The following is a 7197-nucleotide window of genomic DNA, read 5'->3' as shown; positions in this document are numbered from 1 at the left end:
TTTCACTGCACCTTTTGGAGGTGGAAGGACGACTGGTGGCTTGGAACTAGCTACTTGTGGCCTTGGCTTGTTGGCAAAACCCTGTACCACACAAGTCCTCCTCTGGTCAGTATACCCAGACTGAGCTAGGCTGCTCCCTATTGTAAGCATGCTCAGCAAGGGTGGCTGAGTAGGGATTTTTGGGACCAAAGCGGCTCTTTACTCCTTCTGGAGCTTGTACATCTCATCACAAACTACCCCCATGCTTTGCAGGGTGACAGCAAAGAGCAATGCTGTCCACATTTTTCCTTTAAGGTTGTATTCTATTTCCACTTTAAGATCTGTTGGTGGTGGAGAGAGAGATGAAGTATTTGAACTATTCACATGAGGAAAGTTTTCCAGAATCAGACTTTATTTCATTAGTCTGAAATAGGAAAAAGACAAGACTAATGGGATCCACCCACAAAAGCTGTGTTCATAATTGAAAATGTTTGACTATTTCTTCTAGCTTCACTTATTCTCCCCCTAGTTTTGCATGGCACTGAAAGTCAGGCTGCTGTGCACACACAGTCACACCAGTTTTTAAAATATACATTTTGTTCAATTCAGTGTGCATCTGCCTGTGGATATTCATGTCTTAGATCATGCGCATGGCCATTGATTTAGAAAGTTTTGAAAATAACCTCGAACTTCTAACCTACTGAAGTAGCAGTCAAGGTTTTGCATTGGTGTCCTTCATTTTTGATAGGTCTGCCCATGTACTGGAGTCTGTTACTGGCTACGTCTACACGTGAAGCCTACATCGAAATAGGCTATTTCAATGAATAACGTCTACACGTCCTCCAGGGCCGGCAACGTCGATGTTCAACTTCGACGTTGCTCAGCCCAACGTCGAAATAGGCGCAGCGAGGGAACATCTACACGCCAAAGTAGCAGACATCGAAATAGGGATGCCAGGCACAGCTGCAGACAGGGTCACAGGGCGGACTAGCGCTTCCGAGGCAACAGCTAGCCGCTCCCTTAAAGGGCCCCTCCCACATACACTCAGCCTGCACAGCACGCGGTCTGAGGACCCATAGGTACACAGACCCCGGGCGCCGCAGTCATGGACCCCCAGCAGCAGCAGCAGCAGCTAGAGGGCCACCCAGCCCTCCCGGCAGGAGCAGGGCTTGCCCTGGCCCATGCCATGTGGAAGGCAGCTGAGTACCTCCTTGCCCCAGGGGAGGAGATGCCCCCAGGGCAGCAGGGCTCAACCCCTACCCCTGCAGCACCCCGCTCCACCCCCCGCCTCACAAGCCGGCGGCTGTGGAGCTACCCCACCAGCACCGACTGGGTCAATAAATATATGTCAAACACAAACCAAAAAGTAGGGACAAACATTCCACAAAAGCAATATGTGCACAAATAAAACAATACAACAAAGCAAACAACTGTGCGCCATCAAAAAAGGAAACCAGGGAGGAGAACGGGGAGAACTATTTACATGGGGGGGACGGGGCAAACCCTGGGCTGAGGGCTGCTGCACGCGGTGACCATAGAGCCCTGCAGGGGCTGGACAGAGCGTCTCTCAACCCCTCAGCTGATGGCCGCCATGGAGGACCCCGCTATTTCGAAGTAGGAAGACGCGGATCGTCTACACACACCCTACTTCGACATTGAATGTCGAAGTAGGGCACTATTCCTATCTTCGGATGGGAATAGCGATTTCGACGTCTCACCACCTAACGTCGATTTCAACGTCGAAATAGCACACGGCGCGGGTAGACGCGACACGTGCTATTTCGACATTGTGCCGGCTACTTTGAAGTAGCCAGCTAGTGTAGATGCACCCATGATGTATTTACACCTTCAATCTTTTGAAGTATTAGGTTCTGTAAAACTTGTTATCTGGGAAAACCAATATCCTCCCATTACTTCATTCAATAGTTATCATATAAATAATGGTGAAATAATTATATGCTCAAGATCCTTGCTAAACACTGTAGAAGAAATGTATATTTGCAAGAAACACTAAGTGTTGAGAAATAATTTGCAATCCCTTGTTCAAGGAGCCAGCAGAAATTATGTCTTTCTTGGCGGTCACTTGATAATGAATAGGATGTCTTCATGTCACTCTCCTATTTGTGAGTCTGTTGATGACTGATCAGACTAATTCTGGAGCTGCAGATCTTCTCACAGAAAGGGCAGGTATTTGCACCTTTTGGAGGGTCATAGGGCAATTTTTGAAACTCTTTTCTTGTTCTTCACCTCTCCTCATCTATACTGTGGTGGGACCTCTCAAAATTGTGCCACCCCCTCAAGGATTACTGTTCTCCGCTGAGGATGGTCTCAAGCAAGTTTCTCCCAGGTGTCGACACAGATGCTGCACTTTTTCACATGTTCCTTCTGCGTGTCTTTATATCACTTCCACTGCCCCCAATGCTCCTCTGTGTTTCCTCCAACTTGGAAAACAGAATCTGTTTTGGGAGGTGCTGATCAGACATCCAAACTGCATGACCAATCCAGTGAAGCTGTTGCTGAATGATAATGGCTTCAATGCTGGCCATGTTCGACTCTTCCAGGACACTAGTGTTCATGAGCCTATCCTCTCAAGAGATATTTAGTATTCTCCTGGGGCAGCAATGATAATAGTGTTCAGTTGCCTTCAAATAATGCTTGTGTGTTGTCCAGGTTTCACATACATACAGTAGCACTGGAACAACCACTTCAGACTACACAAGAAGCTTTGTCTTGGGATACATGTCCCAGTTCTTGAAGACCCTTTGTCTCAGGCAGGCAAAAACAGAGAGTGCCTGGCTCAGATGATGTTGGATTTCTGCATCAATATTGCCTTTAGCAAAAAAATTGCTTCCAAGGTATGGGAAGTGCTCCACATTTTTCAGCAGTTCTCCATTGAGTTCAATAGAAGGTACATGAGATTTTCCTGTCAGTGAGGGTTGGTGGAGCACTTTGATTTTTTTTTTTTTGACGTTCAGTGTGACGCCAAAGATGAAGAACAGTGATGGGGCAATAACACAGACTTGTTTGATTCCTGTTTTGACCTCAAAGGGGTCACTATGGGATCCAGTGTTGCTCAATACTGTGGCAGTCATGTTGCCAGGAAGCAGCCTCAAGCTTCTAATGAATTTTTTGGGGCAGCCAGTCTTGGAGAGGATGGTCCACAGGGCACTATGATTGAGTTGAATGCTTTGGTTAGGTCAATGAAACTGATGTATAAGGCTTGATTTTCTTCATGACATTTTTCTTCCAGTCGTGGGTGGTGAAGATCTTGTCAATTGTTCCTCAGAATGGTTGAAAGACACATTGGGATTCTGGGAGAATTTCTTCTGAGAGTGGAAAGAGTCGGTTTGCAAGGATCTGAACTAAGATTCTCCCTGCTTTTGCTAGGAGGAAGATGTCATGATAATTTCCACAGTTCGACTTGTCACTCTTCTTAAACAGACTGACGATCAGCATGTCTCTGAAATTTTGTGGCATCTGCTCCCTGTCCCAGATCTTGAGACTCTGGAGCTGGAGTTGTTTGTGGAGCTCTGACCTGCCTTCTTTGAAGACTTTAGTGGGGATTCCATCTAGTCCAGTTGCCTTGTTGCCCTTCATCGCTTTGATGGCAGCTTGGACCTCACTTAGGGTAGGGAGTGTTGCAAGATCATCCCTATGTAGTTGTTGAGGGATTTGGTCAAGAGATTCTAGGACCATGGTGGTGGGGCAGTTCAAGATCTCATTGTAGTGCTCTCTCCAGCAAGAAACAATGGCTTCATTATCTTTCAAGAGTTGGGTACCATCCTTTGATCTCAGGGGATTGATTCCATAGTTTCTTGGTCCATAAATAGCCTTGGTAGTATTGAAGAAACCTTTTGTACCATTGATGTCTGCATGATGCTGGAGTTCTCAAGCCTTTTCAGTCCACCACTGGTTTTTCAGAGTCCTTGTCTTACATTGAACTTCTGCCTTTGCCTTGCCACGCACTCCTCTCCTTGTTGTGCAGTTGATGTCACTTTGCCAGCCCTAAAGGCTTTCCTTTTTGCCTCCATCAGGCATCCAATTTCTACATTGTTCTCATCTAACCAGTTCTGACACTTCCTGGACTGGTAGACAGTGGTTTTCTCCACAAGCTCCAATGATGGCATTTTTCAGTTGACAATGGTATTCTTCCACATCTTCAGGGTGTACTGTCAGCATCTTTCTTCGGCGCACTATCTGAAAGTCACTTCATCTGATGCAATCCTTCAAGACTTGCACGTTGATCTTTCATTGGATCTGTTCCTCTGACTTCTCCATTTGGTGACAATCCTAATCACCACTGTGGATTAAATAAGCAGTGATTAGTCCAGAAATCATCAGCACTAGTCATTGCACGTGTGAGAAGGACATCACACTGATCCTGAGCGTGGACGATGACATAGTCTATGAGGTGCCAGTGCTTTCATCGAGAGTGTTGCTGATTATGAGCTCTTGTTCCACACATTTCATAAGGAGGAGCACACAACTGGAACTGCTGTTGCCAACTCCCTCTTTCCCAATGGTTGTATGTCAGAGGTCTGCATCTCTTCCAACACTAGCACTGAAATCCCAAGAGGATAAGCTTGTTTTCTTTGGGGATGTCTTTCAGGACTGTGTCCAACTGGATGTAGACCTTCTCTTTCACATGATCTTTGGCATCTAGAGTTGGTGAATAAGCACTGATGGCAGCTGCCTGTTGGTTTTGGCAAGCTTAAAGCAGAGAGCCATGAGATGCTCATTGATGCTGACAGGGACTTCAGATTGAATCTCTGTCAGTTTGTTTTTGATGGCAAATCCTACTCCATGAATTCTTTGGTTTTTTTTTTTCCCTTGGGTTTCCTATTCAGAAAAATGTATACCGTCCACCTTCTTCTCTTAGCTGTTCTTCTTCTGGTCTATGTGTTTCTGCCAGGGCAGCTATATCAACGTTGAATCATTGCAGCTCATGGGCATTAATTGCTGTGTGTCTTTTAGGTTGCTCACTGTCTGGGTTGTCCATTAGAGTCCAGATATTCCATATTCCAAAGTTTACTGTTCAATTTCAACCATGTAGAGGTGAACCCACTGGACATGGTTATCCAGTCAGGGGATTGAGGTGGACTATGTTTGGGGCACCTTTCCTAGCATTCTCCCCATGAGAGGGGAGCAAAGCAGATCCTAAATAGGGCTGCTCAGTCGTGGATGCAGCAGCTGAACTGTTCTGCCATCTCAGTCCTTGAAACAGAATGACTAATACATACATCCACCACCTAACTGCTGGTCAAGGACTAAAAGCTTCCAGATTGCACAATCCTGCTCCCATCACCAGTCACCACAGGGCTTAAGTTTAGGAGAAAAGTGCACAGAGGAAGACGCCTGTGAGTGACTTCTTTTAATGAGAAGGGACTGTTGCACAGCAGCCACCACATGGCTCTTGATGGATAGAAGGCTCAGGTCCAATGGCATGGGACCCACGATGACTGGGAGTCTCCTGTCGGCTGCAGCCTTCATCCGCCTTCACAGCCATTGTAGCATTACCCTTGCTATCCTCCACCTGTTCTGACATTGAGGACTTTTAGGATGGTTCTTCTTCTGGACCCTCCCCCTTGACCTTGCCAACATGGGTCACCCTGTCGGCAATACAGGACTCCCTAAGGCATCGCTCTCTCATTCATTGGCTCACACACGCACACGCACCACAACATGGTGACGATCTGGAGAGTGAGAGAAATTATGCGTCACAGACCTAAAGTCATTGGAAAGATACTGGTGGAACATACCAAAGCACAATCCAGACAAATGAGCAGCTGTATCAACCATACCATGCAATGCTGAGTGCCTTAAAATGCCTTGCTGACGTGACTTCCATCTGGGTTGTTCACAAATAGCTTTCCAACATGCAAGCCATGCCCTGAATACTCTTGTGCATAACGGCAGTCTGTCAGCCATACTTGGGGGTTGCACTCTGGCTCACATCAGCCTTAGTTATACTGCAGAGCCTCCAACACCCACTTCGATTTACCTCAGAAAGGATTGGCTTGTACTGCTCAGCCCTGTCCTGGACAATACAAACTATACTAGATCCCTTATTTTGAAAAGGAGTACTATCTATACAACTCCCCTCCCCAAATGGAGTTTATCAGACCTCCAATTTAAACACACCAGATAAAGTGGAAAAATAATACAAGTTTATTTATTACAAAGAAAGAGATTTTAAATGAGCGCAAGTAATGAGGTGTAAAGGCTAGAAATGGTTACAATAAAAATACAGATAAAATGCTACTTGTGCCTAACTCAACAAACATGTTAAACTGGAAACAAAATTTTCTCACAAGAGGCTTTCCTCTTACTGCTTAAATTTACTTACTCTTTACTTACTGCTGCAAATTTCCTAGGTTCAGACCACCTCCCCACAACACTGATCCACCAGACATTTCCTCCCTCTGTTACTAAAGCTTTGTGCATGTACAAACCATTATATAGTACTTTACGTGCATAACATGTCATAAGGTAAATCCTCAATGCACTATCTTTAAACTGTTACTTGGAGTGAGGATGCAGCATCAGGATGGGGGGTTGGTGTTGGGTGCAAGGTCTGGGAGGCGGGGCACGGGTGCACAATGGGGATGAGAGTGCAGGGTCAGGGCTTGATAGGGATGCGGGTGGGTTGCTTTTTTGGTGCCCCACTGCCAGGGGCACATGAGGCTTCACGATCCCAACTGCGCCCACACACCAACCCCCACTGTTCCATTGGCTGAGATTGGGGGTGGGGTAAAAAGCCTCCAGACAAGTGATTCGCTACACTGCCATTTCCCCAGATAGGGGGAAGAAGGAGTGGCAGCATGCTGCGCCACTTCTTCCTTCTCCTCCTGGGCTGGGTCTGGCTTGTGGCTTTGTCTGAATCTGGCCCACAAGTCTTGGGGAGCCAGTGCTGCTACATCAGACATATGGGCGTCCAAAACAGGTATTTCCAGAATCACAGACACCCAGATTAAGGAGGTTCAAGTGGAACACCATGCAATGTAACCTTGTAACTTCATATACAAGGTTGCCTCATATTTTTATCATGACTGTATTGATTAGCAAATTATGAATTTCCAAGGAATGCTTTGTGCAAAGAAGATTACAAAAGCGTGTAGGGTATAAATACAGAGGTATTTTCTGTCACAGACTTCAACGACTTTCAAAGGGCTTTGGATCAAGACCTTCAAGAGGAACAAAGCTAGTTCACATTGCTAG

The sequence above is a fragment of the Carettochelys insculpta genome, chromosome 1, assembly GCF_033958435.1.
Source record: "Carettochelys insculpta isolate YL-2023 chromosome 1, ASM3395843v1, whole genome shotgun sequence".
Taxonomy (NCBI): Eukaryota; Metazoa; Chordata; order Testudines; family Carettochelyidae; genus Carettochelys; species Carettochelys insculpta.
The sequence above is the reverse complement of the archived record's forward strand: the minus strand, read 5'-3'. Positions refer to the sequence as shown.